At 34.9% G+C, this 24,997-nt stretch overlaps 1 long non-coding RNA gene across 1 annotated transcript in view; it reads right to left on the bottom strand.

The window, feature by feature from the left end:
* Positions 1-24,997, bottom strand: part of LOC138920422 (uncharacterized) — a 51,456-nt gene that overhangs the window by 8,664 nt on the left and 17,795 nt on the right. Inside the window, exon 2 of the long non-coding RNA XR_011431575.1 lies at positions 7,856-7,943. This is a non-coding gene — a long non-coding RNA (uncharacterized lncRNA). The remainder of the gene's footprint in view (positions 1-7,855; positions 7,944-24,997) is intronic.

The raw sequence follows: 24,997 nt of genomic DNA, 5'->3' as shown, positions 1-24,997 counted from the left end.
TCTCCCTTACTGACCAAAATACTATTTTCTCAGAGACGCTCTAACTCAAGCCGATATCTGAGTCAAAAATGCAGTACAGGATATTTAAAACTATGTATTTCCTAAGTCCTTATAAAATTAATTTATCAGGCAATTTGAAATCCCAAGGAAACAAGCGTAAGCTGAAACTCAGAGTTCCTCAAATCATAAATGGAAAATTGCAAAATGATAATGTAATTTATTTTCATTTCTGGATTTAAACAACTCTGACATCAATAATGCTTGATACTGCTCTCCTCCTACATTTTTTCCAGTGAAGAGTTAGCCTGGTTCAAACAGCATAGCATGATGAGCAGTGGTAGGATAGCTACCTTTTTTATTCACTTAGAAAGTGTAAGAGAATGTAACTACTTTGAAACTTATGATGATAATTCTAATATCTGAGTGGTAGATTCCAATACCCATGGTGATTTTTTTTCCCTATAACTTTAGGCTTTTAAGTTTTTATCTATCAAGCCCACTTTTATCCTAATATATATCTCATTTTAACATTTATCTCAAATATTTATTGACCCCAAGCATCAATGGAACTGTCCCTAATTCCTCACCAATTATTGAGATAAAGAAATGAGCTAATTTCTGTGAATCTGCTTTCAATTGTTACTTTGGGACACTAATATATTCAGCATAACTTTAAAAAAGTCTTTATTGTTATATTAAACAATCCCAAACAAGCATTTAAAAATATTTATAATAAACCTTATTTACTAGACTATTTATTAGATACCTCAGTTTTAAAATTCTAGCCTGTCCATAAATATGATAATTTTAACATTTGCCATCTATTTCCGTCCCAGAAGTAATATTCTCAGCAGGCTCACCACTTCTGACATTTTCTTTCGTTTTACAGAGATAAGTGGCATCCTGGAAGTGCCTTCCCTTCTCCCCATCGCATTAGCATTCATAATATTAATTGCCAAAAATTACCAGCTGCAAGAAGTTTTATCTAACAAAGCTGCTCTATGGCTTTCTCAAGACAATTTAGTACCATTTATGTCCCAAGCAAACACTTAGGTATGTAAATAGGAAGAAGCCCACAGTATAATTAATATTTAAAAGGTAAAATGTCAGACTCAGCTAAGCAATTTTTAACATCCTTCACCCCTCCACCCCCTTTGCTTTAACGGCATGTTCTTCCTAGAGATGAGCTCTGGGATTTTACTGAGAAAGCTACAATTGATCACAGCTAAGTGTTTTGCTATAAAGTGCCAACAATTACCCAGGCATGCAGTGCTGAATTCAGGTTTGGGAATGAATATATTTAACTCGGAAACTTCTGTTGCTCATTTGAATATCTCCATTATAATAATTTATTTAACCCAAGCCAGCAAATTCTTTGAGTTAAGTTAGTACAACAAAGATGTAAATCAGGGTCAAGCAAGTCAGAAGCAGTTGGAAGGAATAAAATTCTTCACAATTTGATACCTGTTGATTAATCATCTGCCAATAAAGAGCTGAATATTGCATTCATCTGAAAAGTACAGTGAGTTCAAATTACCTCTTTTAACCAAGAGGCCATCTTTATTCAGACGTGTTGGTGAATCAGGAAAGTCACATCCACTTCTGTCACTGTTAGAGAACTCACTGAAGTTAAAGGGTCTCTTCAAGTTAAAAAGATAATATACAAGAAAATAAAATATATGCAATTATCTGAAATATTTACTTATTATAGAAAAGGAGGTCATTGTGACTTATTTGAAATTCTAATTTCTAAATCAAATTTCCAAATTCTTCTTTCTTGGAAGTTTCTAGCTCTGTAAAGGAGCTAGGAAATTAAATAAAAGAAGATGACATAATGGAAATGGAAATCCCAACTTAAAAGCAGCGAAAAATACAGAAGGAATAATTAGGTAAAACCAACTCATTCTAAAAGGAATAAAAACAGTTTGGATTTTAGCAAATGTTAACACTTAGTCTGAGTAGACCAAGCTGCAACCAATAATAAAACATTTGCTGAATATCCTGGGACTAACAGAGGAGATAACAATGAAGCATCAGGAAAGAAGCACAGGATATTTCCAAGCCATTCAGATAAACAATTGGAATAATTTACAAAGTTAAGGTGTGGAGAAAAGATGTCTTGGCCATTTCCAAAATATATTCCTTTTGATCTCTACTTACACATAAGCATATATTATTTTTTACTATACTAATGTAGTTTTTTGTTGTTGCTCTAATATATTTCTGCTACTTCAAAGTTAGTATCCCAATTGTCTTTAGCATCAATCTCTTACCATAGCAGGAAACTTATTCCTATGTAGGAGAAAGTCTTTTTCTTAAATGTTAAGATACAGTCATAGGTTTATGTGTCACTGTCAGAAAATTACCTGTAACATATAAAGAACTGTAGCTCCAGGAAAGTGGGCTCTAACTTAGTTCCTTCCCATCACCACATATTAAATAGAAAATAATTTCTGTGGAAAGTTTTCTAAGATAATTTATACACACTTCTTTATTAAACAGATAGTGTTAAACCTAATACCACTTTAAATTTTTAAGGTTTATCATTTGCAAAATATATTACCAGGCCATAGTACAGAACTACTGAATATGTTGCCTATCAATTTCTAAATGGATTCATTCCAAACTGCTTGCTTTAAAAGAAATTCTTATCTACTATCTTTTTCATATCTCTGAAAGAGTCTCGGTAATCTTCCCCTGTAACAAGCATCGAATCTGCCTTAAGTAGTCTGTACCTCAATTCAAATTTCTTGTCTATAATTTAGGAATTGAAAGTGAAAATTGTTAGAATTATTTGTAAAAGAAGGAGTAAATTATCTTTGAGTGAGGGCCTGAGGAGTTTATATATTTAAATGTGTTCATATATGTGTATATATGAGTACATTTTCCAATCCTTATGGTGGTTTCTCAAGCATCTCTAGAATTAGTTAAAGCAATGGCCTGAAGTTCTGGTTAGTTGAGTTTGCTTCATTAAATAAGGTATGATTGAAATTTTTTTTTTAGATATAGCCTTTTAACAATTCTGCGATTGCCAATAATAAATAAATTGTGGCTATTTCATTACAATTATCTCTTTAGTAATGGTTATGTCATCTACTTGCTCAACAATAGCGTAAAATGAGGCATAAAGAGCCATTAGTAGGAATTTAAGTGTAGCTAATCCAGAGAAATCAAGATTATACTAAAAAGTTAAGTGATCAAGAATAAGAAAATAAATGACCCAATTAAGAATTGGGTAAAAGATTTGAACACTTAACTAAAGAAGGTATAAGGATGACAAACACATGAAAAGGTCATCAATGTGATTAGGCATTAGGAAAAGGCTATTTAAAACCACAAAGTATATTAAAGATCTTTCTCGACTTGTGGTGGAGTGACGTCCAGATAAATCCATTGTAAATTGAAAATATCGTAAGTTGAAAATGCATTTACACCTAACCTTCCAAACATCATAGCTTAGCCCAACCTACTTTAAACACACTCAGACCTCTTACGTTAGCCTACAGTGGGACAAAATCATCTAACACGAAGCCTATTTTATAATAAAGTATTGAATATCTCATGTAATGTATTGAATATTGTACTGAGAGTGAAAAACGGAATGGTTCAAGGGGTACAGAATGGTTGTAAGTGTATGAATTGTTGACCCTCGTGATTGCATGGTTGACTGGGAATTGCAGCTCCCGACCATGCCCAGAATCATGAGAGCATCCCACCACATATCACTAGGCTGGGAAAAGGTCAAAATTCAAAATTTGAAGTTTTTTTTAAAAGTAAAAATGAAGAAATGAGAACATGTAGAGTTTGTGTCTATATACTCAAAAACTAGTTGTATCAAACAATATCAGAATATTTTAGTTGCTATTTAAGCCTACTAAAGTAAGGTGTGTTCTATTTTTTTAAAGGAAAGATGCAAGACCATGAAACCAATTAAAGAAATAATAAAATATGTTCAAAGTCAAGCATGTAGTATTGAAATACCACACACTATATAATCTTAACCTGAAAGCAGGGAACAGAGTGTAGACACAGATGAAAAACAGATTTTACTCCATTTGCTAACTGCAATAGCATGATAGTGACTGTCCAGGCTAGGGCAACACGTTGAGAAGAATTCTGAGGCCAAATCGGACTCAATGTTAAAGACTACTATGACTGATTGCTGGCACCAAGGAGAAGTAGCAGGATGCATATCCGCCATTTCTAAGGAGTTACTGGAGTATGTGGCACAAATCAATCCATCAAAGCAGAACAAGCTAATGGAGTCAGGAGACTTGATTTAGCAGCAGAAATCTTCTTCCTCCCAATACAAATTTGGACACATAATTTCTCCCCATTGGACCTTAATTCCACCGTAGTGAAAATAGGAGGTCATTTGTAAAAATCTATTAAAATTCTACAGAAATAATGTTTCATAGAACATAGTTTGGAAATTGCACTAAAGTATAAGTGTTCAAATATAAGACAGAGATATTTACTTTCACCGACACTATCAGAACAGAAACCAACAAAGATAGAATGAAAATCAAGGCAACAGTTGTAAACAGATAAAAGGAAGGATCAACGTTTGTTGGAATATTAACTGTTTTAGAATGCCAAGTGTTTCCAAATACAGATAAAAACGAAAAACATCACTATTCAAAATGACAGTGGATACGTTTTTAGAATAAAAGTAAATGATTATAAATTTCATGCATGGGAATAAAAAGTGAGAATGGATGAGACCTTTTCAAAAAAATAAATGTTAAATGGGAAAATAGACTAATCAAGAAAACATATTAGAAATTACAGAAGAAACATCTCTATGTGTAAATAGTTATATGGATGTTTGTATCTGTGAATTCAAAGAATGTTATAAGGGAAGAATTCAATAAAAGTGTAAGTGAAATTATGGGTTAAGAGAATGCATAGTTTCTTGGGCAGGCACATTTTTCATACTTGAATGTATAGTAGGAAAATATCCTACAGGAAAATTGCTTTTCATTTTCACTTATTATTATTAAAAAATACTTATGCAAGTGCAAAAAAATGTAACAAGAATGTTTAGCAGAATGTTATTCATAGTAGAAAAACATCTGAATAACTTACAATACCAAGGACTTGTTGAAGTCACGATGGATAAAACATTCAGAGCAATGCCATACAATAATTAAAATCATTTTGTTATATATGTATATTTAAGTATAAATGTGGGTGTAAATGATATCTTGTTATACAAATAATTATTTAATTTTGATAATTATGTACTTTTACAGGATGAAATTTCCATTATTATATACATAACTTATCTACAAAAATAATGTTAATATTTTGAGTAATGGAAAGTTAGCAATGAAATCTGTGCATATTACTGTCCTCTAGGATTGTGCTCAATTTAGAAGAGGCTCCACAATTTTCTTGTCTAGGCCTTTGTGGAATCCATCTTACCATTCTAGTTCTATTAACATGGAATTTGTTGTTATGAAACAATAGATAGTAAAGTCTAGTATCCAGAGGGAAGGGCATCATGGAATATGTGCAAGAGTTATGGGTGGGCTCCACATTTATAGAAACATATACAAATGGGTGTAGTTTGTTGATTTTCAAGTATTTCCTTACATGATAAGAATTTGACTCTATAATCTAGAATACAATTAATTTGACTTCACCAATAGGCAAAATGAGGACTCTCATTAAGTTTATAACAAAGACAAAAGGTGCTGACTGCTCTCCTTGTGTAATTCCCTATTAGAAATTGTCAGAGCAAAAGAAAAAATTCTCTGCTGTGAGCAACTTTCCCCTCAGGTGTTATAATGTTAGCTCATAAAGATGAGCTCCAGATAGACAGCAGAGGCTCCCAACTGCTTGGATTCCCAGGGTGACTAACCCCAGGCTTTCCCAACTGCTACCTCCTGATTGGCCCTACCCACCGCCTAAGACTGTGGTACCCTGGCCTAGACTGCACTGTATATAGTATACCTACAACATACAATGTCTGTGTCCATTGTAATTAAAGATGCAATACAGGAATAAGAATAACAACAATGATTTTGAATACTTAACATTCATTGAATAATTAATATGTGCGTGGAATTATGCTAGTAGTTTATATTCATTAATTCATTAATCTGCACAACATCATTTTATCAGAGTTCAATGAACGCAAAGGTATTGAGTAATTTTCAAGATAACAGCAAATAAGAAGCATATTCCGGACTCAGATTAAGATCTGTCTGTTTCTAGAATTGTTTTAGCAATTTCCTCACATGTCTACATTGATGAAAAGAGAAGTAATAATTTATTAAATAATAATTATATATAAACATTTGTGTAGTGTTGGTTCCAAGATTAGATTACAATATTCTCTGGATATGATTTATTTCCTGTCTAGAAGACCATTATCAATCTTTGGCAGTGTTGGATTTTGAGTGACCATTACTGGTAGGAAACCCTCAGTGCTGGGGCATAAATGTTCAGGGTGGCACTATTTTATCAGTTAGGTCTTATTCGCATATCTCTATAATGATCTGTAAAAGAAGTTATGTTTGTATAGATTGTTATCAATGGTAATTCACCTAAGAGATCAAGGAAACAGAGACAAACTATCTTTACTGCTGATGGCTTTGAGGATGTCACCTTCTTCTCACCTATTGTTTACCTATTGTTATTAGTTCTTAACAAAGGGGACCTAGGCCTCAGTAGGTAATAGTATAGCTGGATAAGGAAATCTTTATTGTCAAATTTTGGATGCTTGTGAAATCCTGGGAAGTAGCATTCAGGAATAGATCTTACTCTCTGCCTACCTACCTAACATCTTTCTATAAGTGATGGATGCCTCCCAATCATGCCACTCCCCCCTCTTCCCTACCAATGCCTTTTGCACATGCCATTTCCTGTGCCCCACATTCTCTTCCCATTCAGCTAAAGTTATTCTTATACTGCAGCATGCATGTGCCTTCCTAATGGAATAATTCCCTTCCTTATAGATTAGGTAAGATTGCCCTTTTTATTCACTGTTATAGCATCATGTACATCATGTAAAATGTACACTACAGCACTTTTCAGAATTTTAATGGTGTTTGCTCATCATTGCATCGACAAAGCCAATTGCAGGGACTGTTACATAATAGGCTTCTAATAAAAAATTTAATAAATCAGTGAATAAATAAATGGTGTCCAAGAAAATGGTTCAGTCATATTTCTGGCAAATGCAATTGCAAGAGATGAGCTTTCATAGCTTTATAAATGCTCTGAGGATCATGACAATTTTGGAGCAGATCAGAGGAGGCAGGAAGCAGGGCTAGCAACAGACCAAACATGCTAGAACTAGCACATCTCTTTTAGTACAACGTCATCTTGAGCATGAACATTTTTGTCTTCACAGAAAACACAAATAATCCTCTTTTCTACAAGGTACTGCAATTTGCTTGCTCTCTACTACTGAAACACGACTTTGCATTATGCACTACATTCAGATCATTTCTCTCTTAGATAGCACACTGGTCTCTTTGAATAGGTGGTCTGTTTTCAAGAAAAATGCCGGTCAAGGGTTTAATGTCATCCACGGTATGTTCAATCCCAGGATTTTATAGTCTAGGTACCCAACCTACCCGCCCTCTGGGGTTAGCCTGCTCAGTGGCATCCCACCACAAACTCCTATGGGCAGGCTTGCCCCTTTATCACTTCACATCATCTCCAAAATAAATACAATTTAACAATGGATTTTGACGTTAGCATCAAACCATTCACTTTCTTAGAATTTCAGTTGCTGCATATGTAATTTAGATCCTGGACTGGATCCAAATGAACTAGTAATCAAGATCCCCACCACCAAGTCCCTTGTGAGGCAGCTGCTCTGATCCCTTGTAAAACTAACCTGCATGAAAAAGTCTTCCTGGGAGAGATCCTCCACTCCCCTCCCAGAGGAACTCCTCAGGTGTTCTTCCTGTGTTCTCTTAGTGCTTCTAGAAAAGACAAAAGACAAAACAACAGGACATCTACGTGCAAAAACTGAATCTAGATAGAGACCTTATACCCTTCACAAAAATTAGCTCCAAATGGATCACAGAACTAAATGTACGATACAAAACTATAAACTCATAGAAGACAATATAGGAAAAAACTGAGGTGAGCTTGGGTTTGGCAATGACTTTTTAGATACAACACCAAAAGCATGGTCAATGAAAAAAATGATAAGCTGAACTTCATTAAAATTAAAAACTGCTGCTCTACAAAAAACAGTGTCAAGAGAATGAGATGATAAACCATGGACTGGGAGAAAATATTTTCAAAAAACACATCAAATAAAGAATGTTATCCAAAATATACAAAGAACTCTTAAAACTCAACAATAAGAAAATAAACACTCCAATTAAAAAATGGGCCAACAACCTTAACAGATATCCCACTAAAGAAGATATACTGATGGCAAGTAAGCATATGAAAGATGCTCCACCTCATATGTCATCGGGGAAATGCAAATTAAAACAACAATGAGGCATCACTACACACCTATTAGAATGTCCAAAATCCAGAACACTGAGAACACCAAATGCTGGTGAGGATGTGGAGCAACAGGAACTCTTATTGATTGCTGGTGGGAATTCAAACTTGTACAACCCCTCTGGAAGACAGTTTGATAGTTTCGTACAAAACTAAACATACTCTTACCATATGATCGAGCAGTTGTACTCCTTGTCATTTACCCAAAGCAGTTGGCAAAGTATGTCCACACAAAAACCTGCGCATGGATGCTTATAGCAGCTTTCTTCATAATTGCCAAAATTTGGAAGCCCTCAAGATGTTTTTCAGTAAGGAAAGTGACAAATAAACTATGGTACATCCAGACAATGGAATATTATTCAGCACTAAAAAGAAATAGGCTATATACACATAAAAACATGGAGAAACCTTGAAAGCATATTTCTAGGTGAAAGAAGCTGATCTGAAAAGGCTACACACTGTATGATACCAACTATATGACATTCTGGAAAAGGCAAAACTATGGAGACAATACAAAGATCAGTGGTTCCCAGGGGTTGGGGGAGGGGGAGGGATAAATAAGTGCTGTAGGGAGAATTTTTAGGCCATTGAAAATAATCTGTATGATATTATAAAGACAGATATATGTCATCACTCATTTGTTCTAACTCATAGAATGTACACCACCAAGGGTGAACCATAAAGTAAATTATGGACTCTGAGTGATTATGATGTGTCCATGTAAGTTCATCAACTATAACAAATGTACCACCAGGGTGGGGGATGTTGATAATGCAAGAGGCTAGGCATGTGTCGGGGCAGGGGACATATGGGAAATCTCTGTACCTTGACCTCAATTTTGCTGTGAATCTAAACCTGCTCTAAAAAAATTGTCTTTAAAATAATAAAATAAATAATTGGCAGAGGGGACTGAAAAACTCAGGAAAAAAAAAGAAATGAACTAATAATAAACAAAAAGACATGGAGAAAACTTAAATGCACATTGCTAGGTGAAAGAAGCCAATCTGAAAAGGCTACATACTGTATGATTCCAACTCTATGATATTCTGGAAAAGGCAAAAGTAGGGAGACAGTTAAAATTTCAGTATTTGCCAAGGGTTCAGGGTAGGGAAAGGGAAGAATGGATTGATGGAGCATAGGAGATTTCGGGGTAGTTGAAATGTTCTGTGTAATACCGTGACACTGTAATGGTAGATACACGTTATATATATGTATCAGAACCCATAGAAGGTACAACATGAAGTGTGAACCCTAATGTAAATTATGGATTTTAGTCAATAATAATGTATCAATATTGGCTTATCTGTCATAGCAAATTCATATGTATATGTTAATAATAGGAGACTTTGTAGGTTGATGAGTGAGGATATATATGGGAACTCTGTACTTTCTTCTTAGTTTTTCTGTAAACCTAAAACAGTTTCAAAATAACATAGCCTATTAGAAAAAAGACAATGGGGAAAGAGAGTATAGAGGTATAGAGCAACAGAGAAACAGAAAACCTGATATGGCTGCAGTAGAGCAAGCCCAGGGAGAGTGGTGAAGATGGGCTTAGCAGTAGGGACTAGATCTAATTCAGTCGTGTACAAACTGAAGGAGTTTATAGTTCATCAAAGTACTGATAGAAGCCATTGCAATGTATCAAGCCATGATACAATCAACCTGTGATACAATAAGAAATATATATTTTGTCTTTGTCCCAAGTTCCTAACACAGAGCTCTAAATCCCTTGGATTTCCTGAGCGTTCGGAGTGTATTCTGTTCTGAGGTGACTCTTGGTAGGCCTATAGATAGCTTCTGGATGGGGGCCGGTTGCCAGAGGAACCAACCATATGATTAGAAGGTTGGAACTTTCAACCTCATACTTGGACCTTTGGGTAAGGGAGAGCGGCTGGCGATTGAATTCAATCTCCAATGGCTAATGATTCATCAATCATGCCTATGGAATGAAACTTCCATAAAAACCCCCCAAAAAATGGGGTTCCGAGAGCTTCTGTTTTGATGTATGTATCCACTTACTGGGCGGTTGGCACACACTAACTCCACGGGGACAGAAGTTACTGTGCTTGGGACCCTTCTGGACTTTGCTTCATGTATCTTTTGCATTTGGCTGTTCCTGAGTTGTATCCTTTATAATAAACCGGTAATATCAAGTAAAGTGTTTTCCTGATTTGTATGAGCCATTCGAGCAAGTTATGGAAACTGAGGAGGGGGTTGTGTGGTCCCTGCTTTAAAAGCTGATTGGTCAGACATACAAGAGGCAACCCGAAGCTTGTGACTGGCATCCTAAGTGGTGGCAGTCTTGTGGGATGGAGCCCTTAACCCGTAGAGTCTGCACAACTGCAGTAGTTAGTATCAAAATGGAATCGAATGGTAGGAGGCAAAGTCAGTGTCCAGAGAGCTGGAGAATTGGTTGGTGTGGGAATAACCCCAAACACACTTGGTGTCAGAAGTGTTGTGAGTAAAAACAGTACAGACAATGTAAGATGGCCAAACTTTTGAAGACAAAGTTTGAGAAAAGATTTCTGGTGATAGTGTGGAAGGGGGGGAGCAAATAAGTGGTTATTGCAGCAGAAAAGGTATAAAATGAAGTCAGGGTAGAAGAGACAGAAGAGCTTCCACAGAAATTCTATTAAACCTAAACCCTCTAAGGTGTCTCATCTCTGCAAACAAAATGGGAGTTCTGTGTATTTCTTAAGGGCAAGGTAGGAACATGAACTGCATTAAAAAAAAAGACTATGAGCTCTCAAACAGGAATAAATAATAGCAAATTTGATCCCAGCTACAAGGATTTGACAATTCTCCCTGAACTTTAGACAGAGAAACCCTGGACTTGGTGTCCTCCTCAGGAGGGTAGAATGATAATCTAGATGTCAGATGAAGGAGAAAAAAAAATCCTGTTACAACTGCTTAGCGAATAGAAACAGTAGACATCAATGAAGATGCCATAAGTTTGGAAACCAGCAATATTTAAAGGAGTGCTTTTCTCATAGCATTTGAAGGTTGATGTAACCTGGAAGAAGTTATTGAAAACCAGCTCATGGTGAATAGAGGAGATGGAGTCCTTGAGCTTTTATGTCGCTCAAATTGAGACTTTATGTCACACACCGTTAACAGGAGGGCAATCACTGTCAATTTTAATTTAAGATAAATGGTCAAATTTATGTCATTTTTATCGATAGTGATGACTCTTTTGTTTTATTCCTTTTTTTTTTTTTCAGCTCTTTTGAGCTCAACGCCTTTATTAGGTAAACTCTCCTTGACAATTTAGGTAGTATTATGGAGAGTTTTCCAGTTTTGTGTTGAGTTTTCCAGTTTTATATTGATCTCTTTATATATTTTGTGGGAAACTACAGCAACTCGAAGAGCAGGTGTTTCAATAAACTGCAAAACACCAAGGGAATTGGATTCTAGAACAGTAAGAGCCCAAAGACCTCTAGTAAGGGACAGAGGGAGGCATCTCAATGAACCTCTTTTCGAGTTAAGGAGTTTTTAAGCCAGAAAAAAGACAGAGATCGTTCACATCATAGAAAGAACTAACGTCTCAAACAACAAAGAAACTGAGAGAAAAGTAGAAAAGCTGATGGGTTTAAGGGGCAATGAAGGAGGACATGGCATAGATCAAGTGTTAGAGAGTTGTCTCCCTTAGATAGTTATTATAACAATTTGATGAAAGCACGATTTATTATCCCTATTTTGCTGAAAGAAGAACTAGGCTTAGAGAGTTAAGGATCCTATCCAAGGTCAAACAGATGGTAAAAGATAGAGCTGGGATAGAAACAATTTACAGACTGCTTAGTTCATCAATTCATCAGATAACAGCCAAATGAACAAACATTAGACATATAAACTTAGCTTTTGACTTGCAAAATGGCAAAGGATATGCCCATTGTTGCACCATCCATGATGACAACTTCTGAAAGCTATCTCTCTGTCAGTGTCACTGAACAGTCACTGGCTGGGAGAGATGGAATAACCTCTCCTGGAGGTCATTCTGATGGAGCATTTTGGAAATCAGAACTCTAGCCAAACTACTGAAGTGAGGCTTCCAGATAGAAATGAATCTGTTCTGGTAGTTTGGTTTCACTCTTTGAAGTAAGTTGATAGCACATTGGCTTGACAGAAACCTACATGTTCATAAAGTATGAAGGCATGCTTTCTTTTCAATTGAACCACTTTCAGAGGCAATGGAGATATCACAATTGAACTAAAATATGCTGTTAAAGTCAGTCTAATGATTCAATTTATACAGCTTTTGATAATAGATTTTCAGGTCAAATGAAGATACAGTGAAGGATTCAAAACACAGGCAAATTGTTTCAATTTAAGTTTAATATAACAGTGAACAGATGGAAAATCTGAATTATCATTAAAAACAGAAAATATGGGGAACAAAATATAGGAATGCAATACATTTATATACGTGCATATATAATACAGGCATAAAGAAGTTATGCCTCTTGTTAAAAATAGGATTTCTAAATTATAATTTCAGTGATGCAGGAAAAATTAGAATTAACTATTAAGAATCCATGATACTCAAAAGAAGTCTCATAATAAAAACTATAGTTTTAATAACAGCAAATATCTATTTGAAATAAGTGACCAGCATTAATCTAAACACTTTACATGCTTAATCATATTTAAGCCTCAGTGAAGTCCTTATTAGATCAATATCTTATCAGGTTACTCTTTGTGTTGGAGAAAAGGCACAACTCATTGAGTAAGTGTGGACTCCAGAATTTCAATCCCACTGACTCTGCTAATTAGCTGTGCAACCTTGGGTAAGTCACTGTTTCCTCATTTACAAATTGAGATCCATTGCAGTCATATTTATTCCTTTAGCTTGTTAGGAAATTTAAATGAGATAGTGCATGAGAAGTTCTTTAGAGCCCAGAGCCTGGGCTAGGTAAATGCTTAGTGAAAATGAACTTTTACACTCAATGTCAACATTTATGGATGAAAGAGAAGATCAAAGGAGAAGGAATTTGTGTAATGTCACAGCATTGGAAAGTGACAAAGGGGACAGCCTGGTGGCGCAGCAGTTAAGTGCGCACCTTCTGCTTCTCAGCAGCCTGGGGTTCGCCGGTTCGGATCCCGGGTGCGGACATGGCACAGCTTGGCAAAAGCCATGCTATGGCAGGCGTCCCACATATAAAGTAGAGGAAAATGGGCACAGATGTTAGCTCAGGGCCAGTCTTCCTCAGCAAAAAGAGGAGGATTGGCAGCAGTTAGCTCAGGGCTAATCTTCCTCAAAAAAAAAAGTGACAAAGCTGAGACACTGATATTTAGAAAAACAGTTTACAATCTCTGGTGTCTTATAGAAACATAAAATCTAATATTATTATACCATTCTGATTGATGCTCAAAAATCTGCCTAACCTCTTTATCCATTTTGATTAATGAATACTCATTTTTTAGGATAATATTAAGCACTTTTGAAACTTAATCTTAAGGATCAAATGAAATCCATTTTTCCCTTCCTAAAAATCTTTAGATTTTTCTTTTACGTAGATTATAAAACACAAAATGAAACATTTCTGCTGTCTAAAAAGTATAATACAATAATGAGTTTTCTACAAAATTACTCTTTAAGCTACCATCCAACTCCCTCTTTTGTTTTGGAACTGAACTTTTAAAATGACAACCTTAGCAATTACAAATTCCATTTATTTCTTAATTCATTTGAATCATCCACATCCTCTAGTTTAATGAAATCCAGCACCATAACTGCAGGCATACCTAATTTGACATCTTTATGTACATTGATTTGAGTGACTGCTCCCTACTTCCTCATGGAACCCTCTCTAAAGTACCTCCCCTATCAAACTCTTTCTTCTTGAAATCCTTCATGTTTACCTCATTCAACCTTCTCCTTAATTATCAAAGATGCTGGGGTTTATTTTGGCCGGTCCTTGTCCTTGTTTTCTCTTTCAGTATCTTCTTACAAGAGAATGTCTCTGAACCCATAGTTTCACATGTCACCTATATGCTGATGAATTGAAACATATATTTTAACCACCCTAAAATTCCCAGCTCTGACCCATATTACACCAGATATTCCTACCTTGAAATTTTGTATACATTCTAGCTTAACTTATTTATAATTGACCTCTGATTATCTATAAAATTCTTCCTCTTGTCTTCTATTTCACTATATGGTCATTTATTTCAGAAACCTTAGAGTCACATTTAACTCCCATGTAGCTCTCATTCCTCTGTACGTAATTAATTTCTAAGTATCATTGATTCTGCCATAGAACTATCACATAAACGTAGCTTCATTGTTTTATCTTAACGGAGGCTACCTTTGTGCAGAATCACAAGAATTGCTTCAATTATTGTTATATTTTCTAAATTTCTCACTCTAGTCAAATTTTCATGTTGATGGCACAGTCATCTATGAAGAAACTAAACCTGTCACACCTTTACATGGAAACATATGTTGGATCTCCCCACTGATTGCATTTTTAACCATGAACACATTTCCTTGTCATGTTGAAAAATATGCCATGGTAGTTAATAGTAGTCAAATAGTTGAAAACAAGGTCTGAAGCCAAACTTTCTGGATTTTATTGTTGGCTCTGCCTTCTACTTGCTGTGTGATCTTTGACAACTTGCTTAGCTTCTTAGAGCTTGTGAAAAGAGCCCAATACCTACTAGCTTTTGTATATAAAGTTGGGGTTAAGTGAAATGTAGCAGTAGAAATAGAATAAAGATGTAAGTAAAAGGAAAACACAAAAATATATTCGACAAGACCCACACATTTGTAAGGGGTAGACGAATTTGTTTTTGGTCTTCCAGTGGCCAAAACAAAAGGAGAACCATAATCAGACTGTGCTGTGTGTAATTACAGCAAAACAGAAAAAAAAATAGGATTCTAAGATTTTACTCCTTGGTCAACTCTACAACTTTGACCATTTCTCATTCTTCTTTACTCTTGTCTCTTCATCATTTGTCTAATAGAATTCAAGAGAATTGCTCAGTGTTACTGGATATAAGATCAATATCTGAAAACCAAGTACATTTTTATATACCAACACCAAGGAGTTAGGAAATGTAATTTAAAATAATGACATTTACAATAGTAACTGAAATATAAAGTATCTAGGCATAAATCTAACAAAGTATGTGAAAGGCCTTAATGAAAATAATAAAACTTTATTGAAAGATGTTAAATAAGACTCAACAATCAAAGAAATATACCATGCCTAAGGTTAGGAAGCCTCTTTGTCATAAATATGCTGATTTTCTCTCAAATTGACCTATAAATTTCATGCAATTTCAGTCTTTTATGTCATAGAAATCAAGAAGTTAATTCTAAAATTCATGGGAAGGTCAAATGTTCCAGAATAATAAAGGTTATTTTGTAGAAAAATGAGATCAGAAACTTACCCTTCCACATACAAAAACTTAGTAAAAAGGTGTGGGAATCAAAACAAAGTGGTATTGAAGCAGAGGTATACAAATTATGCAAGGAAATAGGATGTAGATCCCTTTAATAAATGAAAAAACTTTTATGTATACAGATTTTTGCTGCAAATCATCAGAGAAAGGAGGGACTATTAAGAATATGGTGCAGGGAATTTTGTGGAAAACTATGTAAAGGAAAATACTCAGAGATCGGAAGAATCAACATTATAAAATTGTCAATTCTCTCCAAATTGATGTCAAAATTTAATGTAATTCCCATTAAAATATCCAAGAGGTTTTTGCAGACACAGACATGCTTATTCTGAAATGTACATGGAAAGGCATGGGCCCGAGAATAGCTAAAAAACAATCTTTTGAAAAAAGAGAGAACAAAGTTGGAAGAATCACTATCCTAAATATTAAGTCTTTCTATAAACTTACAGTGATCAACACCATGTGCTGTTGACAGAGGACTAGACACGGATCAGTGGAACTGAACAGATAACCAAGAAACCGCCCCATACAAATACAGTCAAATGATTCTTGAGAGTGCCGAAGCAATTCATTGGAAGAAGGACAGCCTTTCCAACAAATGGTGCTGGAGTGATTACATATCCATATGCAGAATAAAAAGAAAAGAACCTGAATATCATCTTGCATCTTCTATAAAAATTAACCCAAAATAGATCAATAAACAAATATAAAATATAAAGCACTAAAACATAGGAAAAGTCTTTGGAACCTAGGGTTCAATGAAATGTTCTCAGACATTATACCAAAAGCATGGACCATATAAGAAAAGAAATCAGTAAGTTGGATGTCATCAAAATGAAAAACTTTGCTCTGCTAAAGACCCTGTGAAAAGGATGAAAAGACAAGCTACAGACTAAAAGGAAATATTTGTAAATTGCAGATGTGACAAAAGACTTACATCCAGAGGCTATAAAGCACTCGCAAAACTCGATTTTATATATATATATAATGTATGTAATATAAACATGTATGTAAATCCATACATAACATACATAATGGGCAAAAGACATAACACTTTACCAAAGTGAATATAAAGATGACAAGCATATGGAAAGATGTGCAAATTACTAGTCATCAGGAAAATGCAAATTAAGACTTTGATGACATAACTCTAAGGACCTATCAGAATAATTAAAAACCAATAGTAAAAATAAGAATTTCTGGCAAAGGTGTGGTGAAACTGAATCTCTGATACATTGCTGGTGAGAATCTAAAGTAGTGCAGTCACTCTGGAAACATTTTCTCATTTAAAAAAAATACTCAACATACATTTACCATAAGACCCAGCAATCATATCCCTTGGCATCTATTCCAGGGAAATAAAAACTTATTTCCACAAGGAAACCTCTACATGATTGTTCACAGCAGTTTTATTTGTAATTGTCAAAAACTGGAAACAATGAAAATGCCCTACAACTGGTGACAACTGAACAAATTGCTACATCCATAGCATGGAATACTTCTCAGCAAAAAAAAAAAAAACAAAGAGAAGCAAACAAATTATTGATAAATGCAGCAACTTGGATGGATTTATGCTGAGTGAAAAAAATAATTTAAAGAGGTCATATACTAGATGATTCCATTTATATAACATTCTCAATACGACAAAATTATACAAATGGAGAACAAAGTAGTGGTGGCCTGGAGTTAAGCGTGGTGAGGGGAAGGGAATGGGTGTGACTGTGAAGGTGTGATATAAATGAAATCTTTGTGGTGAAGGAATATTCCTATATCTTGATTGTGGTGGTGGTTACAAGAAGCTACACGTGATAAAATGACAGAATTTTCACACAGTGTGCTAATGTGAATTTCTTGCTATTGCTATTGTACTATTGTTGTGTAAGATGTGACCAGTGGGAGAAACTGGACGAAGGGTATGGGGGAACTCTGTACTATCTTTGCGATTTCATATATACCTAGAATTATTTCAAAGTAAAATTTTTTAAAAATTAGAGGAAAATATAGAAGACTGATTTCAGGGTAGAAAAGTTTTCTTAAAAGGCATACAGAGAGCAAACTAAAAAGGAAAAGACTGAGCAATCAAGCTAAAACAATTTTTGTTAGCGAAAAATAATATAAGAAAGTGAAAAGCAAATGCATAGGTTGAGGAAAGATATTCATAAAACATAAGCATATATATATGTCATATATATGAGTAAAAATAAACAAGAAAAAGACAGACAAAGGAAAGATAAAGGAAAAATAGATCAAGAAGTACACTAAGAAATTCACAGAAGAAAACAGAATAGTCAATAAATACGTAAAAGGTTCTTTCACTTTATTGGTAACCAGAGAAATGTCAATTAAAAAATCAGACAACATTTTCTTTTTTGAGTATGTAAATGACACTTTATTTCTAGCACTGAGGCCAATTTGATTTTCTCCTTTCTCTCCATGAATATATTAATTATATTTACTTGAATGCTCATGGATTTCTCTATCTTAGAAATCTCATCTCCTTGTCAGTCTCTGTCTCATTGTTAACAATCCTCCACTGATTTTTAGAAAATATGGTGGCCTCTTTAGTGGTATAACTTCAAGTAATATTTTTTCTATAAGCTTTTCTTCCTTTAGATAGAATTCTTGTTAGCCTTTGCCTGATATTTTTAGTTGGCTCCCAACTTTGGAGATACAAATTACAAATATTTCGGATCACCTTTACACATGTTCTATAGCTACGATTCTCTCTAATGCTGTTTAACTTTTTTCTCTTTTCCTTTCTGTTTTTCTTGCTTTTATTCATTCCTATCTCCCGTGTAGCTTATTGTGTATCAACTGTGTCTCTTCTCCTTTGTACTGTTTCCGAGGTGGCTTAGAATTCTAGGACAGTTTTATTTCACCATCTCCTCCTTTGTCTGAGCTCTTGGACTTCATATTTCATCTCTTTCTGCATTTTCCCAGAGTTACTGCATTTCCTCTTGGAGTTCTTTGGCTGATTTACTCAGTTCTTTGGCTTTTAATATGTTTGGAAGGAATTTTATTCGCTCAATAGGATCTCTTTTTTTTCTACCAAACATCCCTTTGTGGCTTTTGTTTTAATTGTTCATTTTTCTTGATCCAGACAATTTGTGCAAATGTGTTTTTGTGTGAGTGTGTGTGTATGAGCATGCTTGCACTACATTGCGTGTCTTGTCTGCCTGTGTGGGGGAAGTTATTTAGCTTTATCTTTCCACAGCCGGTAGAGATTAGCTGCTTTGGGGATACTCGCTGTCTAGAGTAATCCCCACCCCATTGCTTGATTTCTCATTCAGCTGAAGCTCCATCCCTACTCGTCATAGTGCATCCCAGAATCTTCTACCATCAGACTGTATATGCCTTCTCTGCACTTTCAAACAAGAAATGTATAGTTTCCCCTACAGGATACCCTGCCTCTTTTGCAGAATCAAACACTGCTCGCTTTGTCCCAAATCTTCAGGTTCAGGCATCTTCCATTATATCCATTTAACCTTCAGGGTATTTGGCTCCCCTATTTCATATATTGTTGCTCCAAAATTTTACTTCCATATAGTGTGTGCTTTCTTTTTTATTATAAATTTTGATGATTTCTGCGAGAAGGAAAGGAACCACTGTCTTATTCTGCTACTTTAAAACTTGCAGTATCATCTAGTTATTATATTGACAATAATAGGAAGAATTTTCCCTGTCCATTTAGGTGATTTTCAATAGATGAAGGGTCTAGTATTTTAAGAGCAGGTATCGTTCATTCAGTTCATTGTAGTAAAAACAAAATTTCCACCGAACACTGCATTTTGCAAAGTCACATTTCATATGGATATTAAATAAAAACAAAAAGATATTTCCTTTCATTTACAAAGTAGCACTCCACAGAGTAAGGGCAAAAGTGCTAAAACAACTTTGTAACAGGATCTGTTAATCTCTGTTTTACAAGATCACGTACAACAAAGAGTGAAATGGTTGTTATAACCTAATGCTTCTGCGCATTATATGAGAAGGCTAATACATTATGAGAAAGCAAAAATCTCAGCAGTTTTGAAATTTGGCATGGTCAAGGCAAATGTATCAATAGAGTTTTGTCACCAGAAGGAACCACACTGCATGGGAAGATGGATGGAATCAGCATTATGCATTGTAATGGAGTCAACAGTCAATGCAGATTAAATATTGACAGAAGTTTCCTGACCAGTGCTAAACTGAATAGTCCCTAAGAGGTTCAGGAAACATTATCATTACAACAGTGAATTTCTGTGATAATCCTGCCTCCACTGATGTTACTCATTATACCATGCTAGGCTCTGAGGACAGGTTTCCAAATGCGATGTAAAAGAAAAAAGACGGCCTGAGACTGAGGGGTAAAACCCATATTGGATTTAGCAAGGGTATAGAACAGAGGTCCTTAATGAGCTGGTTCATAGACCATTAACCCATCCTACAGCAAGGGACACAACAGCAGATTGCTTGTACCTAGAAAACTGAATTTTTCTTGGCTTTCCAGACTTCCAATTCTTGTGAATAGTTTGGGTCACCTATATTTTATTTTATTTTTAAAATGAAAAGGAGAGGGATGGGGGGTATCTCGCTGTTTTCTTTAAAAATTTTTTTAAATTGTACTTAATTGTGGTAAGAACACTTAATATGAGATCTACCCTCTTAAATTTTTAAGTGTACAATACAGTATTGTTGATTATAAGCACAATGTTGTATAGCAGATCTCTAGACTTATTCATACTAGCTTTTGAGGACTTGAGATAGTGTTTCAGAGTTCATAGCAGTATTTGGGTAGTTTTCATTTTTACGAGCACATTAACTTGAAGATCAAGTTGGATTTCAGTTCATCAAATTGAATGCTATTGTTATCAGTTTAAAATGGGATTTATAAATATATTTTATGTAAGCTTCATGTTAACCACAATGGAAAAGACCTGTAGTAGATACACAAAAGATTATGAAAAAGAAGTCAAAACATATATATATGTATATCACATTTTCTCTATCCATTCACCTGAAATTTATGTAATGCTATAAATCAATGTGATCTCAATAAAATAACTTTAAAAAATTTTTTTAGAAAGTCAAAGCATACCGTTCCAAAAATACACTAAATCTTGAAAGATGGAAGAAAGATAAGAAGCGTAGAACAAAGGATCTACACAACAGTGGAAAACAATTAACAAAATGGCAATAGGAAGTCCTTATCTATCAATAATTACTTTAAATTTAAATGACTAAATTCTTCAATCAAAAGACATAGAGTGGCTGAATGGTTTAAAAAACAAGATGCAACAATAAGCTGCCTGCAAGAGACTCACTTTAGCTTTAAGGACACATACAGACTGAGAGTGAAGGGATGAAAAATGATATTTCAAGCAAATGGTAACCAACAGTAAGTAGGAGTAGCTATACTTACATCAGACAAATAGACTTTAAATATGGACAAAACAGACTAAGAAGGCTATTATATAATAATAAAGGGGTCAGTCGACCAAGAAGATAGAAGAATTATAAATATTTATGCATCTAACATCAGAGTACTTAAATACAAAAAGCAAATACTAACAGAGCTTAAAAAAAATAGCAATACAATAATAGTCAGGGACTTTAATACTCCATTCTCAACAATGGATAAATAATCCAGACAGAGAATCAATGAGAAAACAGTGGATTTGAACACTAGAGATGAAATGTACCTAACAGACATATACAGAAGATTCTGTCCAACAGCAGCAGTACACATTCTTCTCAAGTGCACTTGGAACATTCTCCAAGATATGTCATATGACAGATCACAAAACAAGTGCCAACCAATTTAAGAAGACTGAAGTCATTCCAAGTTTCTTTTCCAACCTCCATGGTATGAAACTGGAAATCAATAACAGAAGGAAAGCCGGAAAATTCACCAGTATGTGGAAATTGAACTTCTTCTGCACAACCAATGAGTCAAAGAAAAAATCAAAAGAGAAATCAAAAAATGTCTTGAGACAAATGAAAATGGAAATACAATATACCAAAACTTATGGGATGCAGCAAAAGCAGCTCTAAAAGGAAAGTTTATGATGATAATCACATACATCAAGGAAAAAAAGATCTTAAATAAACAACCTAAATTTACACCTGAAGAAACTAGACAAACAAGAACAAATTAAGCCCAAAGTAAGCAGAAGTTAGGAAAAAGTAAAGATTAAAGCAGAATTACATGAAATAGAGAATAGGAAAACAATAGAAAGGGTTAACAAAACTAAGAGTTGGTTCATTAAAAAGAAAAACAAAATTGACAAACCTTTAGCTAGACTCACCAAGAAAAAAGATAAATTCTAAGAGCCTTAAAATTCAGGACCTGTGGTTTCCAACTTGGTGCTCTCATTTATTGTTTACATTCTCTGGAGAAGTTTTTGGTACCTGAAGAAGAATTAGGATACCCTTCACATGGATTCAGAGCCACATGAAGATCTCAGGCAGATTATTGTGAAGGTGTTCCCTCTATGTTCTTCCTTTTTCCTCCACGTGGTGCCACATTCCACCCACTGTTGTTCTTTGGAGGCTAAGTCCAAGCTGATGGTGCAGTGGATGCATTACCAGCAGCTCAAATTTAGCTATAGAACTCTCTCCACTTTCTGTAAATCCATTCTCGTTTCTTGTGTCATCATCAGGAAAGCCTGCGCTTCCCTATATAGGATGGGGAGAGGACTACAGTTACAAGTACACTTTTGTTAAACAATATGGAAAGACAACGGTGTAAATTCAAACTATGACTCTATCGCAACATCCAAGAAATCTATCTATCTGTAAAATGTACTGGTGTCTAAATGTGTGAACTGATTGGTTACCAAAACTAAAAAAGAACAGTTGCACATTAGTGTTTATTCTACTTTCCTTTCTGAGGAGACAGAGCTCCTCCTGCCCGCTCAGTTTGGCCATAGCTCTTCCTAATTGTCTCTAAAGGAATTTTTAAAGGGTCTTGAAATTCCCACACTCCTTTATCAAGGTCAATCTATTATGTGCTATTGGAGGCATTTGGCATTTTCTTTCCCACTCAAAAAAGGGCACTTTCAGATGTTTTTTCTCCAAAAGGAGAAAATCACTAATCTGTTCCCTGGAGAATAAGATTCTTTGCCCTCATGGTATGCAGTGAATGGATTGTATCTAACAATAACATCGGCTGGGTTTTATTTCTCACAGAAATGACAGGTCCCCTTGGAATTAAGTTGACCTGATAATTCAAAAATGGCAGAGTTTTAGGGTCCTTCATTTCACTAAATTGAGTTGTAGATGTCACCCTTTCTACCAGGCATAATATATTTGAATTTTTATTTGTGACTCCTTTCCAAACAGACAATAATTCAATGTTTCATCAGTTCTCACGTGCATCTGCAGCACATGTTCTATTTCTCCCTGTAGTGACTTGTAAGCATGATTTCAGCACAGAGCTATTTCTGTAAATAGAGTTATTTCTATTTTGTGTCTCAACTTATTCTCACCAATCTCTCCCACTCCAGACTTCCTTATTATTTTCTTCATTGTTAATACTGGATGCCGTAAAATATTAGAACCTCCTAAATGATACTTACTGGGAAATGTTCTCATATATAAAGGCTACGTGAATCTAAAATTTGAATGTTTAAATGGGATATTTTATCAAATTCAATATCAAACCGACAATACCCTCTATAACAACAATTTGCCAAATGGAGAAATGTCATACTCTGAATGAGCATTATCCTTCATGCTGATAGGTGAAATTAATGAAATAATTAAAAAGCCATAAAAAGAAAATGAAGAGTGTCATAAGACACCAACAGGATTGAAAACAAAATATTTCTGGCATGGTAATGTGATTGCCAAAAAAAAACCTTTCTCCAATATCAAGAAAAAGAAGCGAGTTTGATTCACAAGCTGAACAATTTTCCACATAGTTAGCATATTTTCTTTATATTCTAGAACCAAATAGATTTGTCTTATCTCGCAAAGGAACATTTGTTCCCATAATTTGTCAGGATCAAGAAAGCTAACCAGACACAATATATAGGCATTTTTAAAGAAAAACTTCATGAATCTGGCCATATTTTCTATGAAAGGTCCAATGGCCTTTGTGACATAAAAGCTGAGAGACAACAGCAGATAAAGAAGAACAAAGTCTTTCAAATATCCAACCACATTGCAGGGACCATTGCATTTCCTGAACTAGAAAAAGCCCGATAAAAAGCATCCTTGTTGAATATGGTATTCCCCCTTTGTTAGGCTTAGACACTCTGTTTTCTCATATTTTTCACAGTATAGTACCTATTAGAAAAACACAGGATGAGGATGAGAAACAACCAAATTTCAGTGTTGTGATTTTTCAAGGAGAAAAGAATACAATCCAGAAAGCTTCCAGTTGAGCAATTCTCAACAAAACGTAATTTACTTTTGACTTGTGCGAAAACATTTGACTTGTGCAAAAAGTCAAATGGACTTGTTCTGTAATGAGAATTTATTCTATAATGAGAAATAGCTTGTTCTATAATGAGAAAAACTTGCTCTATAATGAAAGAATCTCATTTGTTTATAGTGTTCTCATGCCAATCAGAAGGAAGAATAATAGTTTTCTGGCATTTAAAAACTGAAGGAAATGGAGAAAGGGTAATAGGCAGCCCCGTTACCCCCAGTACACTCTTGTTTCATTTGCTTTTTGTCCATCTTCTCTAGTTTGCCCCCTACTGAGACCCATTGGTGTTTCCGCAGAGAGGGGTCACACAGACCACAACTGCATGATGAAATTCTTTCCTTTATTCCTCCCATTTTAGATTGAGATATCATTTTTGAGCCAATTCTTGTGACTTAAAGGATACAGAAAGAAGGAAATGATTAGGTACTACAAATGGCCAAAATTTCAGGAGAGGATGTTAAAACACTGATAATTATTACTCACAACCATGACTATTAGGCAAAGAAGCAGCAACTGTCACAGGATGGAAATTTCCATCTCTATCCTGTTGTGAAAGAGGAAAATGATCTCCTTCTTTATTGCTACAAGATTATTCAATCTAGGAACTAATATATACTAGATTTGAACTTCCTGTTAACACTGAATAAAACAATCATGTCTGCATCTGCCATGTGGGATTTCTATCCACTC

The sequence above is a fragment of the Equus caballus genome, chromosome 23, assembly GCF_041296265.1.
Source record: "Equus caballus isolate H_3958 breed thoroughbred chromosome 23, TB-T2T, whole genome shotgun sequence".
NCBI classification, from domain to species: Eukaryota; Metazoa; Chordata; class Mammalia; order Perissodactyla; family Equidae; genus Equus; species Equus caballus.
The sequence above is the reverse complement of the archived record's forward strand: the minus strand, read 5'-3'. Positions and strand labels throughout refer to the sequence as shown.